This window comes from Dendropsophus ebraccatus, chromosome 3, assembly GCF_027789765.1.
Source record: "Dendropsophus ebraccatus isolate aDenEbr1 chromosome 3, aDenEbr1.pat, whole genome shotgun sequence".
In the NCBI taxonomy this organism is placed as follows: domain Eukaryota; kingdom Metazoa; phylum Chordata; class Amphibia; order Anura; family Hylidae; genus Dendropsophus; species Dendropsophus ebraccatus.
Genome location: NC_091456.1, coordinates 65,171,417 through 65,189,355, shown reverse-complemented (window position 1 = coordinate 65,189,355; position 17,939 = coordinate 65,171,417). Strand labels below are relative to the sequence as shown.

Genomic DNA, 17,939 nt, shown 5'->3' with positions numbered 1-17,939 from the left:
ATGGGGGAGAGAAAAGCATGGGGGAGAGAAGCATATGGGGGAGAGAAGCATGGGGGGAGAAAAGCATGGGGGAGAGAAGCATATGGGGGAGAGAAGCATGGGGGAGAGAAGCATGGGGGAGAGAAGCATATGGGGGAGAAAAAAGCATGGGGGAGAGAAGCATATGGGGGAGAGAAGCATGGGGGGAGAAAAGCATGGGGGAGAGAAGCATATGGGGGAGAGAAGCATGGGGGAGAGAAGCATGGGGGAGAGAAGCATATGGGGGAGAGAAGCATGGGGGGACAAAAGCATGGGGGAGAGAAGCATGGGGGGAGAAAAGCATGGGGGAGAGAAGCATGGGGGAGAGAAGCATATGGGGGAGAGAAGCATGGGGGGAGAAAAGCATGGGGGAGAGAAGCATGGGGGGAGAAAAGCATGGGGGAGAGAAGCATATGGGGGAGAGAAGCATGGGGGAGAGAAGCATGGGGGGAGAAAAGCATGGGGGAGAGAAGCATGGGGGGAGAAAAGCATGGGGGAGAGAAGCATAAGGGGGAGAGAAGCATGGGGGGAGAAAAGCATGGGGGAGAGAAGCATGGGGGAAGAGAAGCAAGGGGGGAGAAAAGCATGGTGGAGAGAAGCATATGGGGGAGAGAAGCATGGGGGAGAGAAGCATGGGGGGAGAAAAGCATGGGGGAGAGAAGCATATGGGGGAGAGAAGCATGGGGGGAGAAAAGCATGGGGGAAGAGAAGCAAGGGGGGAGAAAAGCATGGGGGAGAGAAGCATGGGGGAGAGAAGCATATGGGGGAGAAAAGCATGGGGGGAGAAAAGCATGGGGGAGAGAAGCATATGGGGGAGAGAAGCAGGGTAGAGAAGCATGGGAGGAAAAGCAGGGGGGAGAGAAGCAGGGAAGAAGTATGGGGGAGAAATATAAGGGGGGGAGAAGCATGGGAGAGAGAAGTGGGGGGAGAAGTATGGGGGAGAGAAGCAGGGGGGAGAAGCAGGGGGGAGAATTATGGGGGGAAAAGCAGGGGAGAGAAGCACAGGGGAGAAGTATGGGGGATAGAAGCAGGGAAGAGAAGCACGGGGAAGAGATGTATGGGGGAGAGAAGCAGGGGTGAGAAGTATGGGGAGAGAAGCAAGGGGAAGAAGTATGGGGGAGAAAAGCAGGGGGGAGAAGTATTGGGGAGAGAAGCGGGGGGGGGGGGGGGGAGAAGCATGGGGAAAAGAGGGGGCCGGGTGGGGTAGTGTGTGTGGGTGGAGAAGGTGAGGTGGGGTAGTGTGTGTGGGTGGAAGGGGTCAGGTGGGGTAGTGTGTTTGGGGATGGCGGTCGGGTTAATTGCAGGCAGGATGGGAACTTTATTACTATGGTATGTACAGCAGGCGCATTATTACTATATAGGAGGCACAGCAGAGGGGGTATTACTATATGGAGGGTACAGCAGGAGGCATTATTACTACATAGGAGGCACAGCAGAGGGTGCATTATTACTATATGGAGGGTACAGCAGGGGGCATAATAACTATATAGGGCACAGCAGAGGGCAGTATTACTATATAAGGGTACACAGCAGGGGGACATTTTACAATGTGGGGTAATACAGCAGGAGGCATTGTTACTATAGGGCACAACACTGGACATTATTACTATTTGGGGGCACAGCAGAGTATCCTACCTACAGGGGGCAACATACTTACCTACCTACTCACTGACACCAGGTAGTGGAATAACTACTGTATGGGAGCCTATAGGAGGGGAAAAGGGAAGGAAATTGAAGGAAAAGTGCAGAGCCTGAGATGTTTGTCTTTCAGATGAATTGCAACTGAAAGAAATCATCATGGTGGTTTGGGCCGGATGGAGAGGAAAAGGGAAAGAGAACAACTCAGATCAAAGAAGACGTCACCTGTGAGTCACTGAATGAGGTTTTTGCATTTTGTAGAACGTTATCTGGTAGGAGTTCCCCGAGGTAGAAAAGAAGGGGAAACACTGGCCTAGAGGATAGGAGCTAGGGCAGACCTCCCAGAGGCTGTGTGTACAGGGGGAGCTGTGAAGGAGCTGTCTGTGCCTGCTTAGCCACAGTTATTAAGAGTGGAGGCAATAGAGCAGGACTAATTGAGCAGTCATTGGGGTTACTAGCTTCTGCATCATGCTCCTTCGCTAAGCGCTTATGACGGCACTCAGAGGGCCCGGGCCCCGGATGTTTTAGGACCCTAGCAACGCCCCTGACTGTTGCAATTTCCTACTAATCGGCCTTACTTTTTCTAAGCTCTCCCCCTCCAGTCCATTCTTAAGGCCCTATTACATGAAGCGATTACGAAACAATTATTGTTTTACGATTCGCTATAACGATCGATCACTAGCGGTTAACTAGCGTTTTTTGTTGAATGATTTACATGTCATTACACGTTTATAATACGTTTATGCTGTTGTTACATAGTTGCTCAACGTTACGTGAAAGAAAAAAGGTTGTTCATGTAGGTGGAGAAAGGGAAGGTGGAGGTGTGACCAAAAACTGGAACAATGTTTGGAATTTGAAACTGCCCAGCCTACTGTACCACCTCCACAGCTTGCAGTCTTCATTTCGATTATTGTCTTTTGAGCAGCACACAGCAAAGCAGACAACTTGTCAGCTTGCCAGTTATTTACTTTTGGTTGGTGATATTTTTTGCCTTTTTGGCTATTTTATTTTAAAAATTTTATCAGCCTATAGATTTTTAGTATAGCTATGTTTAAGCAAAAATGGGCTATTGACATTTTGTCTAAAGTTTTGAGTATTCAAGAAGACATGGATGTTGAAATAGAGGAGCAGACATTGAAGCGTCTAAGGCGTATGTGGTCAAAGAGGTGGCTACAGTGTCAAGAAGAATTCTCCCACATGCCCTTGTTGTTCGAGAAAAAGGATGACAACCCTGATGATTATCAGAACTATCTACGGATGTCGTCAAACACGATAAGGTAAAAGTAAGAGAAACGGGGGGGGGGGGGGGTCCAACCTCTGTACTCCCCATCGATCTCTGTGTCAGGCCCCAGCTTCTTTATTATGAATAGAGCCGCAAATACGGCACATGACCTGACGCTCTATTTATTCCTATGGAGCCAACAGAAAGAGCCGAGTACAGCGCTCTTCCAGCTTACTCAACTCTTTCCATCATTCCATAGGAATGGAGGATAGGGGAAAAGTTCTGTTAAATGACCAGAGGGAACTCAGCAGGGAAGAGATGGGTGTGGAGGAGAATCAATTTACCAGAGCAGAAGGAATGAACTGTGTTCACACAGTGATCTGACTGGTGCAATAGAAACATAGAATTTAAAAACTAAATAATGTCTAAGAGCACAATTTTGGCTGTATACCACAAACTGAGGACCGTGCCGAGGTCTGAACAGGCAAAGGCATGACACCAGCTTTCTTATCAGGAAATTGAGATAGATTTGTGGACCCATAGGGGGAGATTTATGAAAGGGTGTAAAATTTAGACTGGTGCAAACTGCCCACAGCATCCAATCACAGCTCAGCTTTCATTTTAGCAGAGCTTAAAGCTGAGCTGTGATTGGTTGCTGTGGGCAGTTTGCACCAGTCTAAATGTTACACCCTTTGATAAATCTGGGCCATAGTGTTCTTTTAAACACAGAAACCATTCAGGATTTTTCCTGAATGTTGTCAGTTCTGAAAAAAAAGGTCTGGAAGTTATAGAACCTGTCCTATTTTCTTCCATAATTCAGAATTACAGACACCTTCCTGATGCGCATCCAGAAAGTGTCTAGAATTACGGATGCTTTTTTTTTCTTTCCGGATCAGGAATTCCTGAAAGCTTTTTTTGATGGTTTCCTTAAATACCATAAATACTCATTACTGTCAGGAAATACTGATGCTTTCCTGAAGGCCTCCTGATCAACATTTCCTGACAGTAAAAATTGATATGGACATGTGAAGGGGGCCTTACCATTGCAACCAGGCGGTAGAAATTGTGTTCCTGCTGTATAGAGCTCTAGTGAGACCACATCTGGAATACTGTGTCCACCTGCAAAAGTCACCTACAAAAAATATTGATGAGATATAGCATGTCCAAACACAAGCTACAAAAATGATAGATGGTTTATAGCATAAAATCTATGGATGTCAGAAGCATAAAACATCAGGAAAGACGTAAGGATTTGAATCTGTATAGTGTGGTGCCCAGCCACCGTGAGGATGTTACTACTGGTGGTTGTGACAGCTCAGCCAAAGATGTTAGTATCGTGATGCCAGTGCTAGTCCAGCACACAGGTATAGTGTTGGTACTTCCTTTGTGTTGTGGCTGGCTGTACTATTCCCCAAATGGTTGGTGACCTGCCGGGTTGTGATGGGTCCTTTGGGCTCTTGTTAGGTTAGTCCTGAGTGGCAATTGACCCACCCGGACTATCAGTACCGCCATCCACAGAAAAGCGAAAAATAACCCAAGGTGTGCAGCTAGTGTGTATAGGTGCTACTGCAGAGGTAGGGATGACTGAGTCCCAGTGATGTAAAAATATAACAGCTTTACTGTACAGTCTCTCAATATTCCAAACAATTTGGTATCAAATAAATAAATCTTTACACGGACTATAGTGCTTGTGCTTGTCTGTGCTTAGGAGATGCTAGAGTAGAGTAGCGTAGAGAAGAGGAATTTGTCAAAGGAGTCCTATCTTAATATAGCAATGTACTCTGCCCGAACCTGAGAGAATACTTTAAAGGGAGAAGTTTACTTGTACCTGTGTATAGACTATGGTCTTACCACCTTCTGCCCTACAGTGTCAAGTGACTCATCCTCCTAGGGTGATACAAGCCCCAGCCTTGGTTACCTGGGTGAAGCTAAGTTCCCGAGCCTTGCCGGTTGCCTGCACTGCGAGATAGGATACCTAGACCTTCTGGTAGCTTTTTCCTATCCAGGCTAGTTCCTCTTATATATCAGGATACTGCCCTGCACCTTTTAGACTGGTTCACAGGTTGTTCCCAGGCTCTTCTGCCTCTTGTAGTGTTTAGCACTGCATAGTAGTTATAGGATAGGATACTGAAAAAAGTCTCTAGTTGCATCTGACCACACTTGTGTCTTAGACTCAACTACTCCAGACTGAACTGTAGCAGAGCCAGGTCCTGGCTTGGCTACAACAGGGATGTTTGCTCTGTGTGTCCTTCTCCTGCGAGAATCTGGGTCAGAACTGACGCTATACCAACTCCCACCAAGAAACCTTGGAAGTAGAGAGCATCTCCTATAGGTCAGCAAAACACATGGTACACACAAATCAGTAACCCTTTGCTAACTTCAGCTGTGCAATACATAAGAGCATACATATAAAAATCTTGTGGTGAAACCTTAACGTGCACTACATCACCACTTAATCTGGAGTGAGAAACTTTTTGCGACAGGTGTATAAGAAAAAGAACACCCGTGGTGAGATACCACGATAGTCTGAAGGAAATAAGGGAAAGGGGAAACATAATCTAAACCTGTATGATAAAGGACTAAATAAGGTTCAATAGAGATGTGTTTGTTAATATAAATCTGAACTTAAAGGGGTTATGCAGTGCTACAAAAACATGGTCACTTTCTTTCAGAGACAACACGACTCTTGTCTCCAGTTCAGGTGCGGTTTGCAATTAAGCTCTATTTACTTCAATGGAATTGAGCAGCAAAACCCCACCCAAGCTAGAGACAAGAGTGGGGCTGTCTCTGGAAGAAAGTGGCCATGTTTTTGTAGCGCTGGATAACCCCTTTAAGAAAAAGGGGCCACAATCTGAAAGGGTAGTAGATGCTTAGAACAAACTTCCAGATGTGGTAGGTGAATCTACAATAAATTAACTTTAAAATGCCTGGGATAAATACATCTATCCTTAGATAATAATAAGAAGAGTAATACTGTACTAAAAGGGCAGGCTGCTGAGGTATGGCAACTTGGTTAACAAGGGGTGTGGGGTGTTTTTATTTTAATAAAGTGGCTTTTTTGGTGTCTTCTGCTTTTTGTATTACTGGCTTAGTATTGATAGCTACTTGGTAGAAGGCATTCTGTTACTATTCAGTTGTTTAGTCATGTATTTACCTGGTTGCTCTGCAGTGCTGCAGAGGCAGAGGCAGGCTGACATTCCCATACACGCCCAGCCGGCTGATGCTGCAGATAAGCAGCCTATCAGAGGTAGGGGGCAGGAGCGAAGCTGTGCAGGAGCACAGAGCCAATCGCGAGCTGCCAGGCGCTTCATGCAAATCAGGGGCGGTGTATTTAAACAAGCAGCTGAGGTTCAATAGCTGCCAGTGATAGTTTTGCCTTGCTTTACTACACCAGCATTACTCTGTGTTCTGACTCCCTGTATTCCTGACCTCTGCATTTGTTACCTGACTTTGGCTTGTTATCTGATTTTGTACCTCGCTCCTGACAGTGTTTCTGACCTTGGCCTGTTTATACGGTATTCCCTTTGTATTGTGATTTTGTACTGTTTTGCTATCTTGGATTTGACCTCTGGCTTGTTTTCTGACTGTGATTTTGGTTCTGATTTGTGGTTTATACGTACCTGGCTGGTTTGACTCGGACTGCTGACTTTTCTCCTTGTCTGGCCCTGCACTTAGTAGCGTAGGGACTGCCGTCCAGTTGGGGTCTGCCACCTAGGGCAGTACGTCCAAGTAGGTAGAGACAGTGGGCTGGGTTCAGTTAGGGCTCACTGTACCCCTACGGACGTGACACAGGCATATTCGGAAAACCTGGGAACCGTCAGGCCAGGAGAACCCAAATAGAGGCCACAGGCTGGTATTGGTAGGGTGGGAAGAGGCAAAATCAGCATGCTCTGCTTACTGCCACAGGTTTTCTGGGGCAGAAAGTGTACCAGATTGTAACACACAATCCCTGTGTCATGATCGCGCCTGAAAAGGCATCGGTGCCACCCTCGAAGATTCGACCTCTGCGCCAAAGACTGCGATTTTGGCCATAATCTTCCATTTATTCTGTGTTTTGTTTGCCTTTTTGCCCTGTCTGAACTGTGTCTTATTTCTTCTGGTCTGCTAATTGTTTTCCCTGCCCCACCCATGTCTGTGCTTCTAAGCTTCCCTGGTCATGTTACGGTTAACCTGCCTTCTGGACTTGGTTCCTGGTGTCCTATTTAAGATTTCAGCTTCTGCCTGTGCCTTGCCAGTTATTGACTTAGTCTCTGCCTGCTTGTGGATTCTCTTTCTTTGCATCTCCTGACTACTGCTTTGTGTTCTGACTATCCTTGCTAGCTGCCTGCCCCCGACCATATTGCTTGTTTGTTGACTCTGATTATAGGATTGTGATTTTGTACTGTGCTGCCTGATTGTTGTGACCCGGACTGTCGACTATTCTTTATTGTGTTTTGTCTGTCTGTCTTGTCTTTGTGTTCCACCTAGCCAGTGCAGGGACTGCCGCCCAGTTGCTCGCCGCCATCTCAGGGCGGATTGTGGCAAGTAGGTAGAGGACAGTGGGCGGGGCTGAGCTTAGGGCTCACTGACTTGTCTTGTCCTGCTGTCCGGTTCCTAACACCCTGTTCACCTTTAAGGCTGGGTTCACACTATGTATATTTGAGGCTGTATTTGTGAGGCTGTATAGCAACCAAAACCAGGAGTGGATTGAAAACACAGAAAGGCTCTGTTCACATAATGTTGTAATTGAGTGGATGGCCATCATTTAATGGCAAATATTTGCTGTTATTTTAAAACAACGGCTGTGGTATTGAAATAATGGCCGTTATTTACTGTTATATGGGGGCCATCCACTCAATTTCAACATTGTGTGAACAGATCCTTTCTGTGTTTTCAATCCACTCCTGGTTTTGGTTGCTATGAGGACCTGACATGAGGACCAAATACAGCCTCAAATATACATAGTGTGAACCCAGCCTAAGTTACTGTGTATACCCGTGCCAGCTTACTTTTGTGCAGAGCACAGATTTCTGTCAGAGTCATTGGTTCAAAAAACCTACTAACAGTAAGCCAGAGATGAATAAGTCATCCTTAGCCTACTGTTTTGTAAATGGAGCAGGGACTAGTGCTCCTCTTTTCATGGCACTTAATCTTCCAAGGGCGCTATACAAGGTAGCAGGGATACCTGATAAAAGACAGGTGTCACTGTTCCTTAAAATATATGCTTTCATTAATTAACCCCTTGCCTCCGCAGCCTGTTTTGGCCTTAATGACCAGGCTCATTTTTCAAAATCTGACCTGTCTCACTTTATGCTCTTATAGCTCAGTGATGCTTTAACGTATGCTAGCGATTCTGAGATTGTTTTTTTGTCACATATGGCACTTTATATTAGTGGCAAAATTTGGTCACTACTTTGTGTGTTTTTTGTGAAAAACATCAAAATATCATGAAAAATTTGAAAATTTTGCATTTTATGAACTTCTGAAATTCTCTGCTTCTAAAAAAGGAAGTCATAGCACATAAATTAGTTACTAAATCACATTACCAATATGTCCTCTTTATTCTGGCATAATTTGGGAAACATATTTTACTTTTTTAGGCTGTTATGGGGCTTAGAAATTTATTAGCAAATTATCACATTTTGTGAAAGTTTCCAAAACTGATTTTTTTTTAGGGACCAGTTCTTTTTTTAGGCTCGATTCACACGTATTAAAAGTGCGGCTGTATGTGCGGCTGTAATTGTGCGGCGGTATATTTGATGGTTCGTGTGTATGCTGGGAAGTATAGGATATGCGGCTGCACAGTGCACACTCCGTATGAGTTTCGGCCCTGATTGTATCCGGGTCCGTAAAAAATGAGCAAGACCATTATTTCGGGCCCGAAAATGTCCAAGTCGACCGTAGGAAGTAACATTCGGGCCTGCCGGAACCTCTGATTACAGCCGGATCAATCGGGATTCTCATTAGAATAATTCATCAATGCGTAACGCCCCTTCAGTTTAAAAGGCCCAAGTGAATGGGCTTCAATAGGTGACCATCCTTTTAGGTGTCCCGATCTGGAGCGATGGCACGGCGAGCGGAGCATGGTGGTGCTGGTCGTGGGCGACGTGGTTCCTGGCAGCGGGACATTGATGATCCACGCCTGATCGCAGAGGTAAGTTTTATCGAAGAATTAGACTAATCTTTCTAGAATGATTTGACTTACAAAATAGGATGTGTAGTCTGTTTCTGTGTATCTATTTATCCCTCTCTCTCTATCTATATATCTATCTAAAGATATGTATAATAATATGTAATGTATGCGAGCAAAAATACATATCTCTGTTGATATATTTATGTGATGTGTTAAAATGTTTTACTTGGACTTAGAAATGCACATGGTCGTCTCGGCCCACAAAAACGCACCTAAGCCACATGTAACACACATATGAATGTGAAGACTGTTATTGGTATAAAATATCTGCGTTTTAGTCATGCGACACGGGCGTGGGAATGTGGCCATAAAAAAACCACAAAGTATCGTCATGTGTTTCCTTATCTGCTATAGTATTAATTTCGAGTGCAGTTCCCATATTAAAGAACTACTTACATATGTCGAATTTAGTATCCCTATTGAGTGTCGGGTTGTTGTATTTCTTCCATGTATATATATTTTAAATAACAGTGACATGTGTAAAAATGACGAACTTTTTTATGCAAAAATATGTATATTGCGTTTTTGATGCGTTTTTTGTGTGATATAGTGCATGTGAATCTGAGTAAGCGTGCGCACTACACAGTATAGTCAAGTAATGTTTGTGGAATCTTTCCCAAATCGAGTCGACCAAGGTTGCGTTTTTGATGCGTTTTTTGTGTGATATAGTGCATGTGAATCTGAGTAAGCGTGCGCACTACACAGTATAGTCAAGTAATGTTTGTGGAATCTTTCCCAAATCGAGTCGACCAAGGTTGCGTTTTTGATGCGTTTTTCATGTAGCTGCATTTGGCACGTAGTTTCATGTTATTGTGTGCCCCTCCTAGAATGTTCGACCTAATGCAATACCTAACCTTACATGTATTTAATTATCAATATATATATTTTTAACTATATATCAGCGACTCTTTAATACATAAATGTTGACCATAGTTATAACAAAATGTCGAGATCTCTAACCATAGTCGTTGTGACATGTTTTCTCCACACACTAAGATAACAAAACACCACACACACACCAGAACAAACACCGCAGCAGTGAAATAGTTAGCTTCACTCGTTTGCACATGTGTTCATGTATTTTCGAAACAATGTGGATTTTCTTTTTCATCAGGTGTGAATGCAAAGCTGGGATTGAGCTGGTCTTGTGGCCTACTAATTAGTGCTAGTTAAGATACAAAGCCTTTCCTAAATTTAATCATTAGACACCAATCTTGGTATGTTTTCAGAAGTGTGTTCAAAGAGTTCTGGCATTCCTTGGTTTAGTGAGTCTTGGCTCAGTGGTTATTAGGCTGTGTTCCTTAGATTACACAGGTGGTGTGTTGGAAGCGCAACACCACTCTATGTAATGTCATTATGGAAAACATGTTATTATTCGAATCGATGTAGACACACAGAGAGGTGAAGTCAGATGGAGATGTCTATTGATTTCTGTGTTTATATATAATTTTTCAGGTGCGGTCCCGTCCCCATTTGTGGGACTTGACTGTGCGTGGCTACCACGACCGTGTCCTGCGTCGCGAGACGTGGGAGAGTATAGCGGCTCTGGTAGTCCCACAGTGGGGCGATGTCACGGACGCTGAGCAGCTGCGGATGGGTATGTCGTGTTGTCAAATAATGTATGACATAAAATCGTGAGAACAATGTCCGATATTTCTACCAAGCCATCGAAATATCTATCAATTATTATAATCTATCTATTTCTAATAAATATTTGCTTTTGTCAGTACGAGCAGTGGAGACACGCTGGTCTAGTGTCCGGGACCAGTACCAACGGGCGATACGCACGGAGGAGAGGGGTGGGGAGCCGACCTCCATGCGCTATGCGCCCCTGTTGGATTTTCTCCCGAGCCGCAGTCAACGGCTGTAAGCATCTTATTATTACATAATGTATATAGTATCATATAGTGTACAATATGTAATACATGAGATAAAATGTTATATGGGAGTAATGACTTTAAATTCTGCCTTTGGTTGTTCAGCTGAACCTGGTCCATACTCACTAGCAGATAATATCATCCTATTTCACAAATATTCCTCTTTATGTATATGTTTTATATGAATGGCCAGACAATTATCTTTAATGTATCCCGATCATTGGCCAACATACCCTATTGGCATTCTTTATAAGGCCCTAGTTGTGTCATGTTTGTTAGCCTTCATGCTGGTGTATGTGACTGTCCATAGAGGGTTAATCTATCATGACCAATCACAATAGTCCCCTTTGCTCACACTCAACCAAATGCTTACACACCACTCTGACTCCTGCTTCAACATCCTGTCATTTCTATAAAAGATGTTACTTTCTGTCATGGCGCTAGACCAACATCTCCGGATTTTTGCAGATCACGGTCACTCCCTCAGTTGTTTAGCGTGTGCTGTATGTGGCAGAGCCAGTAAGCATGGTGAATGAAATGGCTGTTTCCATGCAGCGGATAATGTTTTATATTTTGTGTCCTACAGTACTAAGCAGTCCGAGAGCTGTTCTCCGGCCCACACTATTCACTTCCTTTATACTCAATGCTGGGCGGCCTGCTGCTCTGTCACTGTCTCAGTGTGGCCTGCGGGGATCTATGACAGGTACACAGGCCTCTTACTGGACGCTTGTGTATCTGGTCACATGACTAACTCAGGCCCCTCTCCCTGCTGTGCGACATTAAAAAACACTGGTTGTTGTGTTGTCACCAGAATGCTTACATGGCCACAACATGCCATGAAGATGAGAGCATTGTTTCCACACTCAGAAAGGGGAACATTTTTCGACAATAATTTGGTTTATAATTTTTGGGAAAACACTAATGTGAATGAGTTAATAAAAATATTAGTATGTCCTAACATAGGATGCTCATAGTACTACATCATGTATTCCTGGTAACAAAGCACACATTTCTACATAGTGTATGTTATCAAAAGTAAACCATTCGATATATGAAGTACCTTTATGAATGTGTCCATATTAGTTAACCTTTCTGTCTCTCCACAGAACCAGTGGCAATTTCTCAGACCCACCGGGAGGACAGGATGCTGGTGGTTCTGATGTTGCAGCATCACAGCAGGAGGGGGAGAGTGCGACGCCACCGCCATCACAGGAGCCTGGCAGTCCGACTCTTTCTGAGGGCACGGAGCAGATGCCAGGACCTTCTGGCTCTACTTCCATGGCCGAAGAGGAGGAGGCTGCAGCACCATCAACATCTGGTGCAGGTCCTAGTGGTGTGCCCCTGGCAGCTCGGCCACGTCAGCCACTCACGAGGCCCACTACTACCACCACCAGGAGGCGTCGGGATCAAGAAGAAGCTCATTCAGCATTGAGTGAGTTGGATCATTCTGTCATCAACTTTGTCAGGCGGTTTGATGGAGGAGATGATCAGAATGATTTCTTCTGCTACTATCTGGGAGTCCGTTTACGGAATCTCCCTACTAATCTGGCACGTAGTGCGCGGATCGTCACCGAATTGTTGCTGTCGTGTCACGAGCAGGTTGACCCCGATACTTTCCCCGACCCTTGCTATGTGGGCGCCCTCCTACAATCTGTGTATGGGTTACACTCACGGAGGCCACATATCCCGCCGGAGGGATTTGTTTTCCCCGAGACCACTGCACCCCCACCTGTGCCCCCACCTCTCTCCCCCCTTGTCCCCCCAGCATTGTCCCCAGAGCCACCTGGTGCCATGCCCCCTCCATCTGAGGGTACTAGGGCCGTTCCTAGGCGCCAGCCACGGCGTGGACGGCGCTCTCGGCCATCTCGTTCCTCACGACGTTTATGATTTCTACTATGTGATGTATGAGGCAATACATCATAATTTATTGTTTTAATTATTTTAATTTTTCTATATTTTTTTTTTTTTTTTTTTTTGTTTTTGCTTTGGTTTATGGCAAGTGGTCTCCTTTTTCAGGCCCAGAGAGGTCATTTTGTGTTAGGGTAGAGTAGGGTCCATGTCCCTGAGGACACCTTACCGTGGTGACATGGTACACTCTGTTTAAAAAAACAGTTTGCTAAGATCCTCATTAAAAAAAATCTATAGAAAATACTAAAATCATAATGTCTTTCCTTTAGCTATCTCCAGGGCGAATGGTTCTTGTGTGTAGGGGACCTTGTTAGCATAAAGAATATGTCACTACATTTTTTTTTACGTCAAGAAGGTCAAAAATGGACTGTCATCCAAATAGATGAGTTCCTAAATGCAAGTGTCTGATGTGTCCTGTTTTTACATCCATTCATGACTTTTGTTGTATATGTTTGACTCTGCATCTTGCACAGAAGGTTGATGTGTCAAATGTATCCTTTTTTGGTAACATTTATACACAATAATCTGGTTCATGTGATATTTCATACTGAACATGCTGAGTTAGCAGTAAAATTATTTTCTATAGAATATTTAATTACACATTAGAAGTCTTTTAATGATCAACAATAACATCAAAACTAGATTTGGACTGGAGCAAACAATGCTACATTGTGTGTGTGAAAGTCGAATAGTTGACATTCTTCCACACACATCTGCGTTGTTGTCTCTCGATTGGCCGTTGGAATGTAGGCCTTTGCCTCAAGGTTACTAAAGTACCGCGCGCTTACACAATGTACTGTATCCTATAATAAACTCCCCATTTTGAACATGGAGAGACCTAAAGCCTTTCCAAGGATACATCAAGGATATATGAACATGTTTTCAATTTAAAAAAAAAAAAAAAGGTCGATTCTTATGGTTGTGTTGGTTTTTGCTTAGCACATAGTGCAGTTGATGGATGTGTTGACGATATATATGTAACATTTCCCACAAGTCTCAGCCTTTTATTAGCATGTTGTGTCACTACGCTAATCATTGACTCAGTGTGTGTTGGATGAATATCTGATAGTCTGCTCCTAGACTGGGCCACGAGATCGGCCTTTGGGAGCCTGTAACATAATGCAATGATCTGTCTGCAGTAAGCTGCAGCTTCATGCGCCCTTCCCCCTCTGTCCTAATCTAACTTTGACTTTACTGTTGTGACATCATATTGCTTGGCAAGTCTGACAATGTATTGGAATACAATTCCTTGTGTATTTATATAATCTCTCATTTTTTCACCTCTCCCAGAAAAAGCTTAGCTGGTTGTTCACTTTGTTTAGCGTAATCATTTGCATTAATGCGACATGCCTATTAGCCATGTATCCAGATGGCAACACTTTATCAGTCTGAATACAAAGCCTCTATTTCATATGGTAAATCACAATTTCTTAACCCTGTCAGTAACCAAACGGAAAACTAACGTAGATTACTAGTCAACAGTGGGCTTTGCCGCCAAGGGCTGGTTATTTGCATATGTAAATGAGTGTGTTCGCTCACATATGGACATAGTGGCTGGGCTGATCCACCGGTTCGGTAGCTCCAATATAGAATGGATCACAGAAATAGTGGGGCACAAGCGGCAAGCAGGTACGACATGGTGCAAACAAAGGGGTGTAAGGAATGAATCTAGGAATAACAAACATGTTGTTCTGTGGTCAATTCATGGCTGCGCACCAGTTTTCTCCTTCTGGAGATTACACCTTAGTTTGCAGTTAACTGACGACCAGTGAGTGCCTGGCCTGAGGGCTGGGTATGAGGTATCGTTGGTACAGGTGTGCTCTCGGCCTTGTCAGAGAGTGGACATGTGTCCTGGACCTTTGCAGGTGCCTTTTGGCCCGGAAGGGAAAGGAATGCTGTGTTTGTGGTCCATTTCTTGGAGAAGTGGCCAAATGTTATATAGCATTGTTAGTGCATGTATCTGAGTGCCACCCTGCACTGTGGCTAGTTGCACCTGTGTGATGAGAGCAGGATTGGCATTTGGCCTCGACATAGGATGATCGAAGAAAGGAATTATTTATTTGAAGCTTAGCCATGAGAGAAAGATTGTTTTCCACACATTTCTCACGGTCTTATTTTGTAATTGTCCTTGTATATTTTTAAATATAACTCAAAATACAGGGATGAATGTAACAACTGCTTGTGCCCAGGCTTCACCTAGGCCGTGTCCGTGACTGGATGGAGATAACAAATGTATCATTTTGAGTTCCTATGTGTAGAAGCCAAGGTTATTTAGGATGTGTCTGCATTGTAAGATCTGCACTTCTAAACCCGTCGCTGGAAGAAGCAGTTTTTTGGACAACAAAGCCTGAGTGATCGATGCAACCAGAGATGGATCTTGATCGGTCGGTTATAGACGTCGCACAGCTGATCAGTGAAGTAAGTATTTAATGGAGGTGTTGGGAGTTGTTTTGACATAGATAAGATCGTGGATAGACACATTTCGATCCTCCTTTGGCATCGGAGAAGATAGTTGTGTGGCCGTGACTTAATGTATGATTGTCATTTGTTGTGTGACTCACATTTACATACATGTAATTTAGAATTCTTGCCTTTTATAGCGGGTTTTTTGATGTAAAAAAGTCACATCTGTTATTGCATCCTGTTTAAGTGAGAACTCATTTCGGCCAAAAAAATCTATTATGTAATCATCACTAGATGCAAGATAATATTTATTTTATGTGTACGATTGTCCATAGTCATTTCGTGGCACGATACATCGCTCCGAGTAGTTGATGTAAGTACGATTGTGTGTAATTCCTATGTGTTTGCCATCAGGGTGCGCTTGAAATCGAGCAATGACTGAATTTGTCTTTTCATATGTGTGTGTCTCCTCCAAATCTGTGAAGGTGTTAGCTCTTTCGGACCATGTACCACACATCATATTTTAGGCGAGATTTGTAAGTAATGCCTAGTCGAGGAATTGTCCTTGTAATAGCACATGTTGGTGGGCAACCAGGGCGTGACTTAGGTTTGCTTTTAGCGAGATGGCCGTGCAGCGAACTCTCTCCCTCCTCCCTCCTCCCTCCTCCCTCCTCCCTCCATGATGGTTGTTGGCGGCACATACATAGGAGAAATCCTCCCATATAATGTTCTGATAGTGTCATCATAAGGAGGTCGCTTTAATAGGACGCAAATCACGCACAAGATCCGGCGCCGGCTGATGATGCTATAGGCTAGCGACACAGCGTGGACACGCCCCCTCTCTGTAGTACATGCACGTCATCAGTGTGCGTAGCGGGGTGGTTGTTTAGCCGGAGTGTTTGGTGTGCTGTGCTAATTATGTTCACTGCTCGGCTAATGAGTAGTTTGGCTTTTAGCGCTGCTCTGCTGTGTACTTTGTCAGGCGTTGTAACGTCGGAAGCACACACAATACGCAGCAGCCACGTTCAAAGAGGCGTGTGCGCCCATTATGGCACTTGGAGTGCAGCGGCTTACGACGTGACAAGGCCGGACACAAATGGGTAAGCTGAGCAGCGTTACATGGTGTCACATAGCAATTAGCCGAGCACACGACACACAATTGTTACCCCCACCCACACCCCCGCTACGCACAGTGCTGAGGTGGCGATACTACAGAGAGGAGGCGTGTCCCCCCGTGTCGCTATCCGATCCCAGACCCCCGCGCCGGATTGTGGCCTTCCATTCCCTAGTAGTAAGCACATATATTTTCCACAAATACTATGAGGACATGATGTGAGTAGTAGTGTACTGTGTATATGATATGTCCGCCAGCAAACATCATGGAGGGAGGGAGTTAGCTGCAGGTGAAGCTGGAGACCCCACCCACATAAGTGACGTACTATTTACAATCAAACATGGCGTGTAGCATGTGAAATGGGTGTAGGAGCTATGACCTTATTGACTAATAATTTCTAAGACGTTACTGTGATTTTATGTTATTTTCAGGTCCATGCTCGGCCACTGCTATGGGACGGGCCTGCGGCTGCGTACAGAAGCCGGCTAACGCGGAGTGCCGCATGGAGGGAGGTTGCCCGGATTGTATACCCAGATTGGGACCAGCATTCTAGATTACAGCAATGGACAATTGGTAAGTTGTTTAGCCACTGTGGCAAACCATAAACTCGAGTGTTATGGTCACCTGACGCTGATATATTCCTAATGTGTGGATGCTTTTGGTTTAAGCTTACTATGTGGAGACCAGGTGGTCCAGTGTGAGGGACAGATTCATCAGGCAGCGACGGCAGCTGATCAGGCGTGGGGCCTCCCAAGAAGAACTGGCCGCTTTGCGTTTTGCCCCAATTCTGCGTTTCATTTTGAATTCCAGCAGACGCCGCAGGTAAGTGTGTGTGTTAATTGCATGTGTCCATGGTAGGATCAGATGATGACGGAAGTAGCTCAGTGTCTTATGTGTGCAGACATAGACATGTGTTATATTTATATAGATTATATACTTTGAGGCTCCAGCAGGGGGAGCAGTATATTTAGTGAACACTTTAGAGTAATCTCTATTTCGGTAAGATGAGGCGCCCCCTGCTGGACACAAGAAAACTAAGAAATGCAGCCTGGGCTAAACGCTTTGGGAACAGCTTTTGATCCCTCCAGGATCTAATACAGAACATGAAATGGCAGTTATGCCAATAGCGTGGACTGTATTCATAATGTTTAAACAATGGACGCAATGTGTCCATAGAGTAAACTAATGTTCCACTGGGGTGGCCTTGTGAAGACCCACATTTTGGGTCAAGAGTGTGTGAATATTGTGTAAAAAGTTATAGTGTGCCACCTCGTACATAGAAAATAGTGTGAAAGCAGGCAGAGTGTAATCCTGCATTGGATGCCTACATTTTAGTTATATGGCTAAATATGTCGTTAAACAAAAGTGCCATCTTAGATAGTGACCAGTGTTGTTTTCTCCTCAGACCACAAGTAGTTCAGCAACCAGCAGAGGCCTCATCGGATGAAGAGAATGAAGAACCTAATCTGGCACAGGGGTTGGCCAGGACTCCACCACCAAGATGCCAAGAGGGTCCTGTGGAGCCTGCCGAGAGAGAGTGACATGTGCCTTGACCGTCCACCAACATTTGTGTTTGGTCCGCACTCC

At 44.7% G+C, this 17,939-nt stretch overlaps 1 long non-coding RNA gene across 1 annotated transcript; it reads left to right on the top strand.

Annotated features, from left to right (window-relative positions):
* Positions 1-14,936: 14,936 nt before the first annotated feature.
* Positions 14,937-17,168, top strand: LOC138787137 (uncharacterized). Its single transcript, XR_011362306.1, has 3 exons — positions 14,937-15,253; positions 16,784-16,925; positions 17,021-17,168. It is a non-coding gene; the product is annotated as an uncharacterized lncRNA (long non-coding RNA).
* The last annotated feature ends 771 nt before the right edge of the window (positions 17,169-17,939 follow it).